The sequence below is a fragment of the Rhyacophila brunnea genome, unplaced genomic scaffold (assembly GCF_057557595.1).
Source record: "Rhyacophila brunnea isolate RB1 unplaced genomic scaffold, BYU_Rbru_1.0 scaffold_13, whole genome shotgun sequence".
Classification (NCBI taxonomy): Eukaryota; Metazoa; Arthropoda; class Insecta; order Trichoptera; family Rhyacophilidae; genus Rhyacophila; species Rhyacophila brunnea.
In genome coordinates this window covers 4182762-4206115 of record NW_028232785.1, presented here as the reverse complement: position 1 = coordinate 4206115, position 23354 = coordinate 4182762, and the positions used below count along the sequence as shown (strand labels likewise).

Sequence of the window (23354 nt, the reverse complement as noted above, 5' to 3'; positions counted from 1 at the left end):
TCCGATCTAAGGTGATTCCCAGGTATTTGTTGGCTGTTTGTGGGTTCTAAATGCACCCCATCCCAAACAACATCAAGCAACTTCCCTGCGTCCATGTTTCGGAGATGGAACGCTCCTACCCATGATTTACCTAGATTTGGCTTAAGTTGATTGAGGTCGTAGTATGTCTTTAACTCGCTTAATGTATCTTTAAGCTGTTTCTCAATCACTTCGAAGCTAATGCTTTGATATAACACGGCTAGATCATCTGCATAGAGGAAATGTTTTGTGTTGACTCCGATTGGCTGATCATTAGTATAAACGTTGAACAGTATGGGTGCGAAGACGGTACCTTGTGAAAGGCCGTTCCGTTGTTGTCTCCAACGGCTGCGTTTTCCGTGCAGTGTTACAAAGAATCTTCGGTTAGCCAGGAGCTTTTCAATCACTCCTGTTATTTTGAAAACATTCAGGAGGTTGTAAATGTAAAGTTTACTCAGCAGAATTCTATGGTTAACTGTATCGTACGCGGCTGTTAAGTCTACAAAGGGAAACTCTTAATGTGATCGATAACCAGTTTCATGTTTGCCTCACTAGCTTTATTGGCTGGACTTTTTTCCCCTCTTCGGTCATTGTTTATGAATGATCCAGTTTTGGCTTAATCCAACTAAAGCTGTATTAATTGGTCCATTTGAAATGCATCACATTTTTAACGTTCAGGCAGTATTTTACATTAAACTTATTAACACCATCATTCTGATTATTTAGTATAAGTATCATTTATTCTCATCTTATACAAAAAATCAACCAGTAATATACAGTTGGCACAATATGATAGTTATAAACAATGCAAACCACAGATAATACACTCACTAACTTACTTATATACATGTTTACAGTTCAGGAAAAAATCATTATGTGCGGGAATGACTTTTTCCTGAACATAAATCTGAAATAGGTACTGATAATGATTTCTTCCCCAGTTTTTTTTCCGTTAATAAGATAGCTATCGTCACAGTGACTTTTTCCAGCAATAGATATCGTAAAAATTAGTGGATATAATGAAAAAACTCATTTTGGCCAAAAGTGCACATAATGAGTTTTACCTCCAAACCAGCGAAATGACCGACAACGCCAACAAGTACATCGAACATTTACATCCGCTTCGTTCCTTCGTTTCGCATTCGAGTACGAGCCAGATATTGAATATTCCGCTCATCCGAAAGTGCTAATTGGTGCTATGGACAAAGAATGTCCCCATTGTCATGCGCTCAAATTCAAACATGAGTCAGCCGGGATGTGTTGCGCATCAGGAAAAGTGCAACTACCAGAAATTGAGATACCACCAGAACCATTGAACGGCTTGCTCATCGGCACGGTTCCAGATTCAAACCTGTTCCTGAAGTCCATTCGCACTTTCAATCCATGCTTCCAAATGACTTCGTTCGGAGCAACAGAAATAGTTCACAATATTGCGGCAAATGGTCAACAATTCCATTCTACGTTCAAAATCAAGGCCAAGTATACCACGTAGGCTCATTGCTGCCAATGCCAAACGAACCACATAAATTTTTACAAATCTACTTCATGGGCGGTGAGGACATCAATCATGTGGATGCACGTTGTGGCTACAATAGCCAGGCGCATCGTCGGCGAACTACACACCCTGTTGAATGAGCACAATGAATTATTGAAATTCTTCAAAGCACACATGCACGAATTGCAAAGTAACAATCACGCTATTGTCATCAATCCTGATAAAAAACCAGCTGGAGAGCACATGCGTCGATTCAATGCGCATGTTGTTGACGACATTGCTGGAATCATGGTTGGCGACCGCACATCGACGCGAGAAATCGTGATTCAAAGAAGAAACAATAATCTGGAGTTCATCGCTGACACACACCGTTCATATGACGCTCTCCAATATCCGCTAATTTTCTGGAAGGGACAAGACGGATATTGCATAAACATTAAACAACGAGATCCTGTCACAGGTAATTCATTCATTATGAACATCATTACTCATTTTGAATTGAGAAAATGAATGGTTGATGTTTTATGTTTTTATCGGCGGTCATCGTCTACAGCGCTCTATTTCTCTTTCTTTCATAGATCCCATCCCCACACACTTACGATACATTCGTTTTTTTTTTATTTAACAACCAAAATATTCACTAGAAATAATTTATATGGCAGAACAACGTTTGTCGGGTCAGCTAGTAATATAATAAATAGGTATATACATGATGTACCTGTGTGTTTTTTTTTCAAAATCCATCTACAGACATAATACCTACCTAATTATTTGTGTTGATTGTTCTCGCGTTTGCAACGCAGACGCTTTGTCTATGGCCGAGATATTAATTTATAGTCTATTGTCACGACTGTCAAGCTGCTTACCTACACGCGTGATATTTTGCGTCTATTAAACTTCGTAAAATGGATGTAAAACGCGAACTAGATGATTTTGAATCTGACGAAGTACTGCAGCAATCGTTTGATGTTACAACAAAGCATCCAAACAATCCGGTTACAAACATTTGTATAAAGCAAGAGAATGCTTACGATTCCAACGGCACAATAATTGAGGTTAGGTTTTCCAAACGTATTAATCATTGTAAAAAAATGTTTATTTTAAATTGAAGTCATTTCTTACTGATGCAAATAATACAGTTGCGTGACATATTGGACTTTACTAACTGAAACATCTAATAATATCTATAAGTTCACCGTTGTGTCGACACTATTGTTTGACTAGGTCAGTGACGTCCCGTGGGGGTAGGCAGATTGAGCTTCGCTTGGGGGCGGCAGTTACTCGAAGGGCGGCAAATCGAGGAGAATCATTTGGTATACATATAAATAGTTCCCTAAGCTGATTACTTACTTAATAACGGATGTATCTTTCCTTTTAACAAAATCAGCTCACTGGTTGGAAACAAAATGTATTAATTAACATAAAAGGTTTAACAGGACTGTATTTTTTTTTGCGATGTCTAGTTTACTCCCGTTGCCCTTCGACGTATTTGATGACCAGAAACGAAACAAGCACGGATGATAAAAAATATTGTATAAAAAAATGGGGCGACATTATAGCCCTGCCCTGCCCAGGGGCGGCATTTTGTCTAGGGACGTCACTGGACTAGGTACCTACCTATAGGTTCTGCGTCTCTGTGGCTGCAGGCTAACTACTCTCATTCATGTGAAGACAGCTGTTGGACGTTTATTAATTATAGCGAGACAGTGTTGAACCGTGATAATAGGTCACCGACAGAAACTTCCGTGTGTTTGCGCAATATATAACGAATGATACTAATATAGGTGTAAACACGTATTATAAAATACCTTCTGTCCTGTTTTTCAGAGCCCTGTAATCAGCCTTGCCAATATAAAAACTGAGATTGACCCTCTCCGAGTTGATTTCAAAGAAGACAGTGATCCTCAACCTAGTTGCTCATATTCAACATGCGAACCAATAAATCAGGTGCTTGCATACTTATACAATATTGTGTAATAAACATACATCGTGCTTGTTAGTGATCATGTCTATTTGGCTCCGTTTGTGTTATACCATTGATTACAGCGTATTTTGTATGAATATGTTTTACATAAAGTTATCGTAACGAACAAAACGGTACATAATATATCAATGCTTAGATTTTAGCTTCTATAGTGCTTTGTTTTTGGATACTAGATTTGCGATAAGGACTCCCTGTTATTTAATATTTTATTATTGACATTCATTAAGTGTATCACATTAATGTATTACATATCATTAATCCCGGTACTGTGCGTATCTACAGCGATGTTTTGTTCTGCACGTTTATTATTTTGGAGCAGTGTTTCATGCCAGTTATTTGATAGGCTTATTCTATGTGTGAGGAGTAGCGAATTGCGAAATAAAGTCTGGTCTTATGTTCAATACGAAGGTACCGAAACATTTGATATGATCGTGCAAGTAAAATTATTGTAAAATTCCCGGGATTTTCACATCACTACTTAGGTAGGTACCTTCTGACGTGTGAAACAGGATTCAAGCCAAGTGTTTTTCTAGATAAGTATTATCATAACTAGTTTCTATGCACCGGGTAGCAGTGTCACCGATTAATATTCTTGTAGTTGGGCTCGAAGCTTTCAATATGTAATGCGCAAACAGGAAAAATAGTGTGTGTGCTGTGCTGTTGACGTGCGTTACAGACAGATAAATCAAGGCAAAAATAATATAATGTATTTGAAAATGTCTGTAATTAATTATCCATGCTTTTAAAGTGTTATGAGTTATATTGTGGAGTACATTTTACAAATTAAACTATGCACATGTAATGGTTCGTGGGGTAACGAAAATTCGATATACCTACATAGTTTAACTAAGGATTGTAATAATATATTTTGTACTAACGAAATGACTATGAGCCCTATGCACAATCGTCTATTTACTACTAAAACTACTAAAATTTAATTACAACAAAACACTATCCAGAAAGCCTTTCATAGTTATGATCGAGTTGTCTATGGTCCACCAGATCTGCAATAGCTTTATTCTGTTTTTCTATTGATAATAATACCATATATAAAAATTCTCTTTTTCATAACTTAGGAAAATTCTTAATTGTTAAACGATGACAAAAATATGAAAAATATACAAAATAAATTCAATAACTATAAATACACAATTAATATTTAATTAAAATGATTAAATGTCTCCGCAATTAGTGAATAATATAAGTTATTTTTTGACCCATGTTTTTCCCGATACGGTAACACTTGCCGTTGAAATGTCAGATTTTGTCATTTACAATTATTACAAATATGCCATGATGTGAATAATTATATAGAGTGATTAAAACTAATATTACCATGTTGGTGTGTAGGTAACTAAGTACTTATATATTTCAACTACATATCTATTGGTTTAATATTACATAAATATCTAAATCCGAATAAGAAAAGTTATTTCATAATTCATTGACACTGACATTTCAATTCGATAATCGGTTTTACTAAATTAAAACATGTACAGAATCAACGAAAGTAAAGGAAAATATGTCGTATTAAATGTCACGGATATTTAATAGTTGTTCAATACCTATATTGAGATCAATTGTTAAATGAATTTGAGTGTATGGGACGTTTTATAGACACGTAAATTTATTTTGACAGCAGCTGTCAGTGGTAAATGGTAATACAGAAGGGGGGCAAGCGGGCGAGTTCATAACAAAAGTAGTCTATGGTTAAGGATTCCTTATCTCTATAATCTATAGTTAACAGATGGATTTCGGCTACTTACCAATTTTACTGTAAGTTTGTGGTAAGTACGAATTGAGCATTACGCCCTATGCTATTAAAGATTTTTATCGTTTGGTCCATTTCATTTTTGCCTAACTTTATGGTAGGTATGCTTGTTTTTATTGATATTGTATTTATTGGTCGAAACCAATCGATTTTTTTTGACATATCTTTTGAGGTGTAGCTTTTTAATAGAAGGCAAAAATCTGTTGATCCATTTTCACACTTTATTACGCACACAATTTTTCCGTACACCATATTATATTTTCATAATAAGACACTTTTATATTATGCTTTTAAATTTATTAAATCAATGTATTTTTTTAGATCGCTTCAAAATACCCTACGAATTTAAAATCGGAGATTGATTTCGAGCGGGTTAACTCAGAGAATGAGATTGTTCAAGAGGATCTAGAGCAAAGCAATTATGATAACCGTCAGCCCACTTGCTCTTATTCCGAATGCAACCCAGAAAATCAGGTATTTACCTACATGCAATTATAATGGTGTTGCAACTGAACAAAATAATACTTTGTTGTGCGTGATAGGGCAACGAATTCGACTCACCGTTGGCCTAAAATTCTAACGGTTTCACTAGGTTTTAGGTGGAACTTGCTCACCTTTTTTTTAGTAGTCAAAAAGTAGTAGCCAATTTAGTAGTTTATTTTTTCTATGAAGCTCCAAATATTCCTCCTGATAATCAACCTGATTTCTTTTGGTCAGTTGCAAAATAGGATTCGGATACTTTTTGATTTAGCGTCGGTGTATCAGGCGGTCAGAACATCAAAGAGGTATTTGTACCTCTAACATGAAAGCAATGATATCATAATTCGCAAATTTTAGATGTGACAATATTTCAACAGGAATTGCCAACATACATCATTGAGTTGATGGAAAGTTATATTATTATTGCAATGCATTTTGCAAATACATATTATGTTCCCGTGTTTACTCATAAGCCATGGAACAAGAAAACAAAAATAGGTATTTCGTAAATTTAGTTAGGTACCTAATGAGAAATATCAATCAGTTTTCTTTAATCGTATGAAAATCGTAATAAACTATGATTGTCGTTTTTGTATGGGCCATCGAGACTTGGTATCGACAAGCGAAAATGTCTTTCTCAATCACGCACTGTAGTGCACGCTAACCAATGTATTGGGAAGTTGCTCCTTGAATAATCAGCTCAAAATTGACGGTCGCTTACCGTTCGTTATGCCATGGTAGACGCCTTACTACGGGGGATGGAGATATAGAAAAGCATGTGTGCGCTGGTAAAATCGTACCTTCGCATATTTAATATTAAATGTATCCACTATAGTCACATAACACCCCTCCAACATCGTGCGGCATACATGTTGCGAAATCTCTTCCAATTCGTTTTAGGCATACTTTATTATACCACCATAAGAAAACACTGGTTTGCTTTTTAATTAAATTAAAATAATGCATTCTTTTTGATCCCTTCAAAATACCCTACCACTGTAAAATTGGAGACTGATTTCGAGCGGGTTGACTCAGAGAATGAGATTGTTCAAGAGGATGTAGAGCAAAGAAATTATGTGAATCCTCAATATAGTTGCTCTTATTCCGAATGCAACCCAGGAAATCAGATATTCAACACTCTATATTTTTATGATAATCTACTAATATACTGATTTAACTTACCAACATAAACCTTCTTACTCAATTGTATCCTCCCTGTATGTCAAGATTAAGGAGTGTTTTTAAGATGATAGATTTTTTTAAAATATTATTCTTTCATATACCTATATTGTTTGTCTTATTGTAATATACTCCACGTTCTTGTAGTTGATTCCTGCATCCACTGCAATGACATATTCCGCTAGTCTCGGATTGTCAGAGAGAGAAGTACAAGAGCCATTCGATGAAATACAGATTGACTATCAAGACATTAAAAAAGAATTGGGTGTATATGAAACGATTAGTAATATAGTCAGTCGCACTGCTAAACGTAAGCATATCCAATCTACTCTTACAGACCCCGAATTATTAGTATCTGTTATAAAGTTAGAGAAAAAGTCATTTCATAAGGAAAATTTTGTGTGCAGTTTTTGTTTTAATTTTTTTGCCTCGCTATCTCAATTGAAGCTTCACAAAACGTGTCATAAAAAATCAATAGCGGAGACCGTTAATTATGTTAGCATGCGATCTGAATTCAAGAATCAAAACAAAATGACTCAATCTGATAAAAAAGCATTTAAATGTAATCAATGTAACTACTATAGCATTCATTCTGGAAATTTAAAACAACACAAAATGAATCACTCTCGTGTAAGGCCATTAAAGTGTGACCAATGTGACTACTCATCTAAAACATCTGGTGGAATGAAAATACACAAAATGACTCATTCCAGTGAAAAGCCATTTAATTGTGATAAATGCAAATACTCATGTATTAGATCTGATAGAATGAAATTACACAAAATGTCTCATTCTGTTGAAAGACCATTTAAATGTGACCAATGTAATTACTGTTCTAAAACATCAATTCAAATTAAGTCACACAAAATGATTCATTCCGATGAAAAGCAGTTTGAATGTGACCAATGCGATTACGCATGTCATAGATCTGATACGATGAAGAATCACAAAATGACTCATTCGGGTGAAAAGCCTTTTAATTGTGATAAATGCAATTACTCATGTTTTAGATCTGATAACATGAAATTACACAAGATGGCATGTTCTGGTGAAAAGCCATTTAATTGTGATAAATGCAAATACTCATGTATTAGATCTGATAGAATGAAATCACACAAAATGTCTCATTCCGGTGAAAGACCATTTAAATGTGACCAGTGTCATTACTCATGTATAACATCTGGTAGTATGAAACTTCACAAAGTGACTCATTCTGTCGAAAAGCCATTTAAATGTGAACAATGTGACTACTCTTGTATACAATCTGGTGCAATGAAAAAACACAAAATGACTCATTCTGGTGAAAAGCCATTTAAATGTTATCAATGTGATTACTCTTGTATACAATCTGGTGCAATGAAAAAACACAAAATGATTCATTCTGGTGAAAAGCCATTTAAATGTAATCAATGTGATTACTCTTGTATACAATCTGGTGCAATGAAAAAACACAAAATGACTCATTCTGGTGAAAAGCCATTTAAATGTGATCAATGTGATTTCTCAAGTATAAGATCTAGCGATATGAAAAAACATAAAATGACTCATACTGGTGAAAAACCATTTAAATGTGATCAATGTGATTACTCATGTATATTATCTAGTCATTTAAAAAGACATAATTTCATTCATTCTGGTGAAAAACCATTTAAATGTAATCAATGTGATTACTCATGTATATTATCTGGCGATTTGAAAAGACATAATTTCACTCATTCTGGTGAAAAGCCATTTAGATCTGACCAGTGTAATTTTTCTTGTACAACGTCTAGTTCCTTAAAAAAACATAAAATGACTCATTCTGGTGAAAAGCCATATAAATGTGTTCAATGTGATTACTCATGTTTAATATCTAGCGATATAAAGAAACATAAAATGACTCATTCTGGTGACAAGCCGTTTAAATGTGATTAATTTGATTTGTCATGCATCACATCTCAAGGGATAAAAAAACACAAAATAATTCCTATTTGGTGAAATGTCATTAACATGTAGTAATTGTGTTTAAAGTAATTGTATTAAAAGACTCATGTTTAACATTCACCTGCCTAAAACGACACGAAATGACTTATCCTGGTGAAAGGCCGTTTATATGTGATCAATTACTCATATGCTCAAGAAAAAACACAATTTTACTCATTCTGTTACTCTCTTTAAACTCATTAAATGTGAATAGTGTGATTACTCGTATATGCATTCTAGTAACCTAAAAATACATAAACTTTTACATTCTGGTGAAAAACCGATAGAAATGTAAAAACTCATGGACACGGTCTAGTTCAGTGTCTGCTAAACTGTGTGCCGTAGAAGTCTCGAGGTGTGCCGCGAAGAAAGAAGTCTATAAACTGTTTATTTCAAATATTCCTATTCATTTAAACTCTCTTCGTTTTTAAATAAATTGAACATCTACACATTTCAATAACTATTTGTCAAGTTCGTACAGTGGTCGACGCGACACAGGGATACTGTTGAATCAATGATTTGTGTTGAGGACGTACATCGAATTAGATTGCAGATTCACCAATAAAATTGCAGACTTTTTGCATCACACATTACATCGTACACACCTGACACTAACAGGAGGAAATTTTAATAGACCTTAAAAACGACCTTGTGCACAAAGCCTCATTTTTTGAGCTAGAGTTCTCAGTTCTGAGAAGTCTATTTGCATTTTGGATATCGCTTTGGAGTCAATATCCTCGATTGGCTACAACAGCAATTAAATCTCTGTTGCCTTTTGCATCGTCGTATCTTTGCGAATTTGGTTTATCAGCGCTCGGGGAAATGAAATCAAAATAACGAGAGTGGTTACAGATGGTAGATAAACAGTATACTACTTTAGTTTTAGTTTGTCAATTTATGGCTACGGAAGTATGTTGTAGCTTAACCACTGCGGAATGCCAAAAGAAATGGCGTATTTCCAAAAACACTACCTTCTTCCTAGCTCAATAATTATTATAAAGCAATCATTATTCGTATGACGTTTATCACACTTGAATGGTCAAATACATAGCTTATAATTAGTATTTTTAGAATTATCTTCAAATGTGTTAATCTTGCCCATTTTTTGAATTATAAAATGCCCAATTCTTGTCAAATTTCGGATCACAGAGATAATCAATATATTTTTTTATTGTAAATATTTCACTATAATAATGTCGACATAAATTATAGTAATGGTTTTATAAATGCGTTTAAAAATTAATAAATATAAAAAATCTTAACACCACTGCACATGCTTGTACTGAAATATGACTATACTCTAAAACATTAGAGCGAGAGGTTTAAAGGAATACTATTTTATGTAATAAAAATACTTTTTGCAGTCATCAAATGTTTAAACTCAATATAAAGGTAAATACGGTTCAAAATTATATAAATAGATTATCTACAACGTTTAAGGAATGTCCAGGATCATGCTTTGAATATACAATGAAAGCTCGATTTTGACCTACGATGAGCACGCCCGCCCTTAAGGTTGTAGCGTAATAATGTACTTGGTTAGTCTTACGATGTTGTCCCTGATTAGCTTAGTTGTATGCCGCTGTATTTAAGTTGTAATTCTTATTAGTTCAATACAATGGCTTGATTTAATTAGGATCTTGTTATTCAATCCTTGAGTTATCCCAATTACTTAAGTCGGGCTTTTGCAGTTGTTTCCACGTTAGTGAAAAACTCGCTGGCGCTCAATCGGTATAGTAAGATTGTCCTCAGGGGTCAATAATCCATGCAGCACTCACTCCAGACTCCTGTTGTGTCTGGGAAACCACGCCATGGAGATTAGTTCCAGGCGCGGGTTTCACTGAATTTAACAGAGCGCGTATCCACAATCTGAGAGCAAGTCTCGTGACCTACACCACAGGGTGGTGGCAAAAAGGATAGGTGAGTTGTAGATTTAAACAATGGGTTCATTGATGTATGTTAATGTTTCAATATTAATGGTATCTAGGGCTTTAAATCTCTTCTTACAACCGTCTTGTAAACATATCTATATGAACCAAACGCATGCTTTTCCTATGGACGAGGAAAAACTGCGTGGAAATATCGGAAACAAACAGCCACTTAAAATTAAACTTCTGATCATTATAGCGACGACTATAATTAAGCTCGCGCAGTCATATGAGGCATATTATTTCTATATATATTATAATATGTAGGTATATTATATTCAAATTCTTATTAAAGAGGCTTCTCCCTCTATCTCCTCTCGCGCGGTATCAAAAATATTACGTACGCAGAATAATTTTATATGATACAACAAGATTACGGTTATAAATTTGTTTTAGTTTACAGCATTTAGACAATGATAATATCGCATAAATTTTTTACATAAAATTGCTTATTTTTAACCTTATATTCTAGACTTTTAAGTACTTACATTTTTCTTACAAAGACTATTTGGTCCTCCTGAGAAATCATCCATAATTCACTCTGAGTGGCTGTAAGTCACTCAGACTGAACCATGGGACTTATTACATATTCTTTTAGCTTCGTCTTGGGGCAGGCACCCGTAATTTGACGTAGAATTGACATCAACGATCAGACCAAAATAGATGTGACGTCAAAAAATCGTCGCGAAAAATGCTAGCTGAAGGTCCACATTTTGTGGCCGTGTCAATAACCAACGAAAATAATGATTTCTTTCGACATTTCACTTTTCACGTTTCATCTCGTACCATAGACATCGATTTTCTGGATTTTGGCAGTGTTGCCAACTGGTCACTCGCGAGTTAAAAGAGTCCTTAGCGAGTGGCTTCCAGAATAGATATTATAGTATACGACATGAAACATGAAACGGGCGATATATATTTATTATTATTATACATTACCTATGTTATTTTATTTGTCGGTAACACAAATCATCACTGCATAGATTATATTGTTATATTTATATGAAGAAATAAGACTAATAAAGAGGAATAACTACGTAATAATAACAAAATTTAATAATATTAGATTAATATAAACAATGATGATATAAGTAGGTACATTGGCGCTTCTTAAGCAGAATTACAGAGCTTTCTTAGTCAATTCAGAAGCTTCATACATCTAAAAAAAAGCATTCTTAAATCATATCAAGTATTTTATTAAAATAAACATCAGATAACTTACGAATATGGAAAACCACAACAACAGTAGATTTCTTGCAGTTCGAAAAAATATCATAATTTTAGTATATAAAAATATCAGTAGATCTACTGAAATTTCAGTAGACATGGCGACGATAATTGGTAATCTAATGACATTTATAAAATGTTCCTATAGTCAAAAATCGTTTCAAGACAGATCCAACTACAATTGGAACATTTATACAATAATGATTTAAATCGGAATCTAGACCAACTATCTATGAACTTTGTTATATGGCATTATTTTAGAAATAAATTGACGCAAAAGGAATAATTTTACAGGCTGGATCTTTTTTGCATATACGATGATAAACTTGAAAGGCAGTAATGGTGTGATGTCTCAATATTGCAACCAAACAGTCCGGGTGCCAATATTTGTATTGAGAAGAGAATGCTAAAGATGCTAGTTTTTACCACTTATAATCAGTCTTTTTGTGTATTTTCATAGCTTTGGATGAAAAACATGAGTCAGTAGACAACTTTAAATGCCTTTTCACAAAAATGATTCATTTTGTGTATTTTAATACCACCAGTACACATGAGTAATTATATAGGTTACATTTAAATAACTTTTCACCAGAATGAGTCATTTTCTGTACTTTCATTATAAGAGATATTAAACATGTAAAAGTACACTGGTCACATTTAAATGGTTTTTCATCAGAATGGCTCAATTTTTTTTTTATACCACGAAATGTAATACATGAGTATGTACATTAGTCACATTTAAAAGGCTTTTCATCAGAATAAATCATTATGTGCTTTATCTTACCAGATTGTATACTAGGGTATTTAAATTGTTTTTCGCCAGAATGAGTACTTTCATCATATAAGATCTACTACATGAGAAATTACATTGGTCACGTTAAAATGGCTTGTCACCAGAATGTGTCATATTGTGTTTTTTTCATATGACTTGATGTTTTAGATAAATAGTCACATTGGGTACATTTAAAACGCTTTTCACCATAATGAGTCATTTTGTGTATTTTCATTTTACCCGATTTTATACACGAGTAATTACACTGGTCACATTGGAATGACCATTCACCAGAATGAGTCATTTAGTGTATTTTCAAGGTATCAGATTGTAAACAAGAGTAATCACATTAGTCACATTTAAATGATTTTTCTCCAGATCGAGTCTTTTTGTGAATTTTCATATTACCAGATGTAGTACATGAGTAATTACATTGGTCGCATTGAAATGGCCTTTCACCAGAATGAGTCCTTTTGTGTCTATTCAGCGTACACGATTGTAAACAAGAGTAATCGCAATGCTCACATGTAAATGGTTTTTCACCAGAATGAGACATTTTGTGTGATTTCATATCACCAGATCGAATACAAGAGTATTCACATTGGTCACAGTTAAATGGCTTTTCACCAGAATGTTTCATTTTGTGAAATTTCATATTACTAGATTGTATACAAGAGTAATTACACTGGTCACATTGAAATTGCCTTTCACCAGAATGAGTCATTTTGTGTACTTTCATCGCACTAGCTTGTATACAAGAGTGATCACATTGGTTACATTTAAATGGTTTTTCACCAGAATGAGTCATTTTGTGAATTTTCATCGTACGAGGTGTTATACAAGAGTATTCACATTGGTCACAGTTAAATGGCTTTTCACCAGAATGTGTCATTTTGTGTACCTTCATCTTACTAGATGTTGTACAAGAGTAATTACATTGGGCACATGTAAATGGTTTTTCACCAGAATGTGTCATTTTGTGAATTTTTATATCATTAGATCGAATACAAGAGTAACCACATTGGTCACATTTAAATAGTTTTTCACCAGAATGAGACATTTTGTGTAATTTCATATTACTAGATTGTATACATGAGTAATTACACTGGTCACATTGAAATGGCCTTTCACCAGAATGGGCCATTTTGTGTATTTTCAGCGTACCAGATTGTAAACAAGAGTAATCACATTGGTCACATTTAAATGGCTTTTTACCAGAATCATTCTTTAGATTTTTGAAATCAGAACTAATGGTTTTGTAATTTTTCGTTTTATCCGTTATTGATTTTTTATGATACGCTTTGTGAAGCTTCAATAGAGATAAAGATGCAAAAAAATGAAAACATAAACTGCACACAAAATTTTCGTTGTTAAAAGATTTTTTCTCCAACTTTATTACGGCTATTAATAATTTGGGATCCGTTGTGACGTTAGATTGTATAATATGCTTACGTTTAGCAGTGTGACTGACTTTATTAGTAATCGTTTCATGTACGCCCAATTCTTTTTTAATGTGTTGATAGTCAATCTGTATTTCATCGAATGGCTCTTTTGCTTCTAAGATTATCTCTGACAATCCGAGAGTAGAGAAATTGAGCAAAGCAGTGGTTGCTGGATTCAACTAAAAGAAGGTGAAGTATCGCATTAGCGAGCAAGCGACATAGGCATATGAGAGAATAATATTTAAAAAATAAAACATCTGAAAGATATTATGTAGGAATCTTGACATGCGGGGTCGATCGATTTTAGAGGAAGAAGATGTATGTTGGTAAGTTAAATCAGTATAAGTAGATTATTTAAAATGAATAGAAAATTGTTTGGTACCTTGTTTACTGACTTGCGTTCGGAAATCGAGCCACTAGGTTGAGGGTTATAATACTTGCTTTGCTGTACATTCTCTTGAACAATCTCATACTCTGAGTGAACCTGCTCAAAATCAGTCTCCAGTTTTACAGTGGTCAGGCAGTTTGAAGGTAACTATAAAAATATATTGATATTATAAATAAAAAAACATATGAATATCTTCTTACGACGACATAATAATTATTAATGTAATATAACATCGTTATTTACAATATACAAGACTACTCATTATTGTAAATTAAAATAGTTATGTATACATTGAGTATTAATAGGTAGGTATCTGGTTACTTAACATATGAAAGAAGAAGAAGCATACATAATTACTATTAATAAAATAATATAAACGTTAATTGAGTTAGCATTTACTTGGTAGTATTCCATTTTACAAGAAATGAAAATATAATTGATATTAAATTCTATAGGTTTTTAAAAAGGGTTTGTCGATAGCTATTTCGGTTGTAACACCATTATCAAGACTATTAAGATAGGCCTTTTGCCTTTGCTTAAATACTATACCTACGTGTATAGATAGAGACAGAATACATTTTCTTATTCGTTCCAGCAATATTATGAATTTGTACACTTATTATTAATTGTAATATTATTAATGCTTTGAAAACCCTAAGTGGGTTTTAATGGATATCAAAATTTACAAAATTTATCAAAATTACAGTGTTTGAGTACTTTGGTTATTTATTGACATTATTAAACAATTAAAATATTATTAGTATAATTGTCTTAATCGTGTGTTTAAATTATGTTTACTAGTGGGGACGAATGCATTACCAAATTACCGATATTTTAATTGATTAATAAGTACTCAAACACTGCAATTTTGATAAATTTTGTAAATTTTGATATCCATTGAAAACCCACTTAGGGTTTTCAAAGTATTAATAATAAGTGTACAAGATCATAATATTGCTGGAATGAATAAGAAAATGTATTCTGTCTCTATCTATACACGTATAGTATTTAAGCAAAGACAAAGGGCCTATCTAAATAGTCTTGATAATGGTGTTACAACCGAAATAGCTATCGAAAAACCTTTTAAAAACCTGTGGAATTTAATATTAATTATATTTTCATTTCTTGTAATATAAACGTTGTCTATTAAATACAAAACGTCAGAAAATTTGTAAATATCTACCTACCTAAATCCATGAATTATTATTCTGACAGCTCAAACGATTCGATATTTGAAAATGAATAATTGCGACTAAATAACGAACAAAATTGTGCAGTCCGCAAAATGCACCCAGTGAAATATTATTTAAAGTGAAGTTTTTAAACTTTTCCGCCATATAATAATCGTTGAGCGCAGTGCTGATGACACGCTCAACGGTTATCGCCGTTATGCCTCCAATTTAATAAAAACTAGGAGAAACTATACAAATATACCGCCGTGTATTGTGAAAATATGTAAAAATAATTATATGAAGAAGAAAAAGAGCCTATCGGACTAATTTACATTCTCCTCCTTGCCCCCCCCCCCCCATATTAAATTCTGGGTGCGCCACTGGTTGAACGCCAATATGGCCCTATAGATTTAAATAAACACAATGAATATATACATATTTTTAATTAACTACTTCTTTTATTCAACAAATAATTCACAAGATTTAAGAATTTACCATTCTAATTATAAAACATACATCATTTTGAAAAACACTTCTTAGAAAATATATAAGGTATATAACCAATAGAAAAAATCTTTTTTTCTCAGAAGTGTTTTTCAAAATGACGTATGTTCAATAATTAGAATGATACATTCTTAAATCATGTGACTTATTCGTAGAATAAAAGTAATAGTTAATTAAAAATTATTAGCAAGCACGAGTACATTACATCATAAAATATTGGAGAAATCCGTGTTGTCGATTAGTAATTGAAGTAGTAGGTACCTACCTACTTTGATTTAATAAACAAAAGCCAATTGCTACTAGTAGCTTAATTTGTAAGAACGCTGATGACCAGGTATTAAAAGGCCAATAGTTAAAGTTTGTCGTCATTGGTATATCACCTCGTAGCATAGTGGATAACGCGCGGATTGGAGCGTAAACCCAGGAGATGCAGGTTGGATCTTGCCGGATGTCTTCCTTTCCTCAAATTAAAGTTAGTTCGGGACTCAAAGTCGACGTGAAAGTGTTTTTATAAATTATTCTTTAAATAAGTAATTAGTGTATTATTCAAGATATTTTAGAGTAAGTTATTAAATATATAGATGATCGCACATAGGTACCTACGTATTTAAAATAATAATAAAATATTGTATGCAGTAGGTATGCACCTGATTTATTGGCTCGCATTTTGAATATGAGCAGCTGGGTTTAGGATCACTGCCTTCGACAAATTCTTCTTTGAAATCAACTCGCAGAGGATCAATCTCAGTTTTAGTGTCAGCAAGATTGGTTACAGGGCTCTGAAAAACAAGGCAGTAGGTATTTTATAAGTGTTTACACCTATTTTAGTGTATTAGCCTGTGACCTATTATATTATTTGGCTACCTATTATTAATAAACATTCAACAACTGTATTCAGATGAAAATATTTAAGCAGGGCCCACAGAGACGCAGAATGTATAGGTATTCAGTCAAATGATCGATGAAGTGTCAATACAACGATGTATAATATATTATTAAATATTACAGTACGTAAAGTCCAATATATCATGCAACTGTTTTATTTGTATTAGTAAGAAACTACTTCAACCAAGAATAAACACAATCCTACAATGATTAACAAGTTTGGAACACCTAACCTCAATAGTGCTGTTGGTATCGGAAACATTCTCTTGCTTTATACAAACAATGTTTGTAACCGCATCGTTTGGATGGATTATTGGCACATCAAATCATTGCTGGACTACTTTGTCAGTTTCAAAATCATCTAGTTCACGTTTTACATCCATTTTACGAAGTTTAGTGAACGCAGAAATATCTCAGGCAGTCTTCTGTGATAATATCTAGAGAAGCTAGATTGACACTCGTGCCAATAGACAATTGGCTAAACGATTTTGATCTCTTGGCTATAGACAAATCGTCTGCATTGCCACTGCCATAATAATCAAGAACAATATTACCTATAACTGTCGATTGTCGACCATACATCCATTGTTTCATATTTTTTTTTTACATTTTATGATAGAATTAATAGGATGCAAAATAATTATAGCTATTTCGTTTAGTTAAAAATAATACATATAATGTGGCAATAATATTCGGTGTCTTTTGTCTATAGCGGGAGCAATCATCGTCTACTATCACGGCTGCCAGATACCGTTTTGTCAGGATTGCTTCCAGTTTGAGTCGGTCCATAATCTTTGAGAACGAACGCTTTCAAATCGTAAAATGGACGTAAAACGCGAAGGAGGTGACTTCGAACCTGATTCAAATGAGCAACGTCTGTTCGATGTGTCATTACATGGAAATGATCCAGAGTTAAATACTTACATCAAACACGAGTATGATGTTTATCCCCGCCACGTTGCCGAGGTTAGTTTTTCAAATGTTATTTATTACTTTCTCGGGATAAACATTCTCCAGAGAATCGACAAGTAATGGTGCCAACGATATAATAAAGTATATTATGTACCGAGTCATGTCGGATATCGAATTGGAAATGTTTTAATAACCGTGGAAGAAAACTATTTAACACTTCCACCGATTAAAAGAAAACTATAAATGAGTCGCTAGTGACATTTAAACCGATTGATTTGGATAAGGAAAGTTGGTACATTCGTTTTGAATTTCCATTGAGTAGGTGTCCTTTTTTTATAGCAATATAATATACCAATTGAATTTGTCGACATAATTGAGTATCGACCAGTTTCCGCCACTTATAGGTGTCCTCATGGCATTATCTGCATAATTATATTTATAATATTATTTTGTTTTATTTTAAATTATATTATGATACTTATTAATTGTACACGAACACGTATGAAAATACAATGTTGCCATGGGAATCCTCTTTTTTTGTGTAATGATTATTGAAGTAGTGTAGTGAACAGTTAATTGGTTACACATATATTAGTTCTAATGGATTCAAGCTCTGTACTATTCCATTTAAGTCGTTTTTTGCGACCCGGATTTTGCCTTTCGGCATCTTCAGGCATCGCGTACACTCACCAAAGGCAAACACACACTGACAACGAACACCCTTAACTCTACCTTATATAGTAAATCAATACAATAAAGTAGGTAAAAACTCCATTACCTACCTATTTAGTCAAAAATTACAACAAAAAATACCATAAACACATTATGAATAGCTGAAGTGTCAGTAAAAAACCTAATTAGTAAAAACCCTATCTTATAAATAACAATACACTGGACAGCATAATGAATACGTGTATTAATTAAGGCGCTAAGTACCAACATTTTAAAAACTGACATTTTTATAGAAAACAGTTCTACATACCAACGCCAATACTATTAACTATAAACTAAGTGCCTTAAGCAAGTCAAAAAAATACAATTAAATATTTAAATCTGGCGACGATGTAAGTCCATTGGCGAGTTTTATATGTAAGGGTGTAAGTACCACTGCAGCGTTCAACGGCATTCCATATGAAATGGCTGAAAACGGTGTGTTGACACTCACGACTTCTGTTAAAAAACGTCGCCAAAAAGATGATGGAAGTGTCTAAAATGTAAAAAATAAACTAAAAACTAGTGGCCAGGAGTACTCCACAATTAATAGTAAAGCGATTCGAGCCATAAAACCTCGAAATTATGAGGTAAGTACATTTTTATAATTGTTTTACACAATCTGCTAATTTGTCAAGAAAGCGCTAGTGATGTTCAATGCGTATCGTTATAATGTTATAATATCGATATTAAGCAACTTTTTTTTAATACATTTTTCTTCTTGGTTTGAAATTCAGAATATTAAGTATATCTAATGTATAAAAATCAATATGTGTTTGTTTGTTTGTTCGTATATTATGCGCTGCCATACCGTTCATCCGAATGCGATAAAACTTTGTCAACTTATTGCTTGCACTTGCGCGAAGAGTATAGGCTATATCTTATATATAAAAATTAATATCTGTCTGTCTGTCTGTTATTCTTCTTCTTCTTCTTCTTCTTCTTCTTCCATTATACCTTCTTTTATTCGTATGGTTCCTATAGCATTCATCCGATTGCGATGAAACCTTTGTTAGTTGTTGTGATAACACCCGCAAAAGTATCTGAATTAGTACAACCATCTTCTTCTTCTTCTATACTATATTCTTTTATTCGTATGGTCCCTATACCATTCATCCGATTGCGATGAAACCTTCGTCAGTTATTGTGGTAACACCCGCAAAGGTTTCTGAATAAGTACAACCATCCTCTTCTTCTTCTTCTTCTATTCTATATTCTTTTATTCGTATGCGTTCCTATTCCATTCATCCGATTGTAATAAAATTTTCGTCAGTAATTGTGCCAACACCCGCAAAGGTTTCTGAATTAGTACAACAGTTTTCTTTTTCTTCTTTTATTCTATCTGTCTGTCTGTTATTCTTCTTCTTCTTCTTCGTTATACCTTCTTCTATTCGTATGCGTTCCTATACCATTCATCCGATTGCAATGAAATTTTGACCAGTTGTTGTGCGCACGCCCGTGAAGGTTTCTGAATTACGAGTAGTACAACCATCTTCTTCTTCTATTCGTATGCGTTCTTATAGCATTCATCCGATTGCGATGAATTTTTGACCAGTTGTTGTGCGGACGCCCGCGAAGGTTTCTGAATTAGTACAACCATCTTCTTTTTCTTCTATTCGTATGCGTTCCTATACCATTCATCCATTGCAATGAAATTTCGATGAAGTGTTGTTCTCACGCCCGCAAAGGTTTCTGAATTAGAAAATCATCATCTTCTTCTATTCGTATGTGTTCCTATACCATTCACCCGATTGCAATGAAACTTTTGTCAGTTGCTGTGGGCACACCTAAGAAGGTTTCTAAATTAGTATTAAATAAAATACAAAGTTTGTTGTTTGTTTGTTCCATCCAATTTTGATTTTTTTTACTACATATTATTAACATTAATAACGTTTTCATATTTTGGATTTGATTTTAATTTAGTGTTCTTTTGTTTGACCTTTACTCCTATTAGAATTATTTTCCTATTGCCATATTGTATTAGACAGATATTTTAATATAAAAAAATTTACCTCTTATTATTTTTTAAATATCTAAGATAACTAGAACCACGAAGCGACCCTGTGCGAAACCGGCTACTTCAGCTAGTTATATATATATAAAACACATTGTACCTACTTCTTCAATAATTTATAGAATATAATAATAATAATTAATAATGCCTTATTGAATTAAATGGGAAATACACATCCTATAATTAATTAAGAACATATTTTATATTAATTATTTCATGATTGCTAAGTTGTATGGTATCAAATAAAAAAATGTGTACTACTATTTAAATTAAAACATTTCAAAGTATGATATTGACTGACTCACATATGTACCTACTTAATACAAAACAAAGTTAAAAATAATTATTGATAATTTATCAGTTTTATCACCAGTAGATGTTTATAATATGGACACAGGCTGGGTATTGTTTACAGGTAAATGATAATGGGAATCACTGCATACATAACGACATAACATAACAAGTATTTTATTATGGCCGGCCTATTTAATGCAGACTTAGACAAAGCCGTGTTTGTCTTATTTTTACTATTAGTCCAGGATTCCATAGACGTTTCGTATACATAATATGCGGAACGCGTTCTGACAGTTGGAATAGGTTCTCGGGATCACAAAGATACATAATATCGATGTTGCCAGGCGATATTACAAGTATTTTTTTTTTTATTGTGGTTTTAATTTTTTTTCTTATAACCCACCAAAAATTGTTCTGAATTCTTCAATAAAACCAAGACCGAATCAGAGATTGATTGCAAATGCAATAATTGTACCATGCCACCGGCATGGTGGTAGAACGGTTCGTCCCATTTGAAAAAATAAAAATAGCGGGTAGTGCAATGTGTTCAAAATCATCGATTCTTAGGATCCTCCTTGGCTTAAACTATTTTATTTAGTAATATTTTTGTATTGAATCACCCAGATTGGTTTCTTCACCATATATATGCATATGGCATTAGTTTTAGTAGGTATAATGGTCAATCCAGAAACAGTGTAGGTTGCACATATAGGTAGGTGAATAACATGACATTATATATCTTTGTAACCCTATCCCAATTGTCAGAATGCTTTCCGCATTTTATGTATACGAAAAGTCTATGGGATCCTGCACTAATATTATAATAATAATAATGTTATCTCTTAGGCGTAAAACCCACTTAACGGAGCGAGTGGGGCTCTCGCGCAAAATTTCGCAAGTGGCGTGTAAATCATCGAAAATACAACGTAATCAAATACGCCAGCGCACACTGGATTTGACGACGCCTTGTGCCCGCCTGCCCCATGAGTCATCGTTTTTTGGCTTCTCAGCGATACGATTTAACAAAAATACAACGTAGTCCATTCATTGAACACGGCAAGCAAAATCACGCCCCTCGAAGCGTCGTCGATAAGACGGGCGAGAAGCCATTATTTAATAACAATGAACTCTTTGTTTAGTTATTGCGTGTCCGATATTAATTGCATGCCCCGAGAATTTTAATAATATTTTTATTGCTTTTTTATGAGAGACGCTGATAATAATAATTATTTTGTGCTCCTTGAGCCCCTTATAACATAGGTGAAGGGTAATGCGTGGGTGGGAGGGGGCCTACTCAGTAGTGAGCGCACCGAACGCTTTTTTGGTGTGCTTTATTCCTTATACCACATAAGGAGAATAGCGGACATTTGAGTAAAGTTGTACGTACTTGATTTATGATACTCTATAGCAGCGATTTCCAAACTGGGAGGCGCGGGGTGTTGCTAAGGGAGGCGCGAAAAGTTTAACACAATTCACTTAGAACCAGAATCCATATTGTCATACAGTGAAAGTGACGTGACAAATTTTTATTTGAATATGTAGATGTTGAATTTATTTAAAATTTAAGAAAAAATTAATGTAGCCACAAGTATGAAGTTTGCAAATGCATAGTTTATAAAACGGTCGCTAGTTATAAACCATACAAAAAAAACAGTCCTATAAAAGGTTGTTTGCAAACCTGATTGACAAACTTTATAATACGTCACTTCTACACTATTGTGTAGCGCGCTGGCTATCTCGTGAAAAAATAAAGTCTGAATAAAAGATCAAATCATACTGTTGAAATTTGACGCAAGTTTGTTTAGGAACGATAATACGATTACGATAAATACGATTTTGTTGTATTTGGTTGAAATTAAAATAAGCAGGTGAATAAATCAATGCAAGGACTACAAATGCATTCACTGATTTTAAAAGACAAAGTGAAGGCATTCATAAAAATTTGGAGCTTTGGAAATCAAAATTACAAAAAAAAAGTTCGCCATGTATCCACATTTAAATTATTTCTATGCCAGATATATATTGAAACAAACAAAAATCTATTCTAGAATAGTTTGATAATCCACTTTTAACATTATTCTACTAATTGTAAAAATTGTGGTTGAAAGATCTTGATCTCGGAGCCCGCTTCAGGATGTGGGGCCCATGATAGAATCCATTTGTCAATGAACATGATAAATTTGGATTGACCACTAAACAAGCACATTCATCGCGGA

The 23354-nt window shown here is 33.4% G+C and overlaps 1 long non-coding RNA gene across 1 annotated transcript; it reads right to left on the bottom strand.

The window, feature by feature from the left end:
* Positions 1-12122: 12122 nt before the first annotated feature.
* Positions 12123-17618, bottom strand: LOC147076195 (uncharacterized). The gene is made up of 4 exons (XR_015069576.1): positions 17441-17618; positions 16970-17101; positions 14641-14793; positions 12123-14437 (listed from the first exon to the last, which is right to left on the bottom strand). It is a non-coding gene; the product is annotated as an uncharacterized LOC147076195 (long non-coding RNA).
* Positions 17619-23354: the final 5736 nt, after the last annotated feature.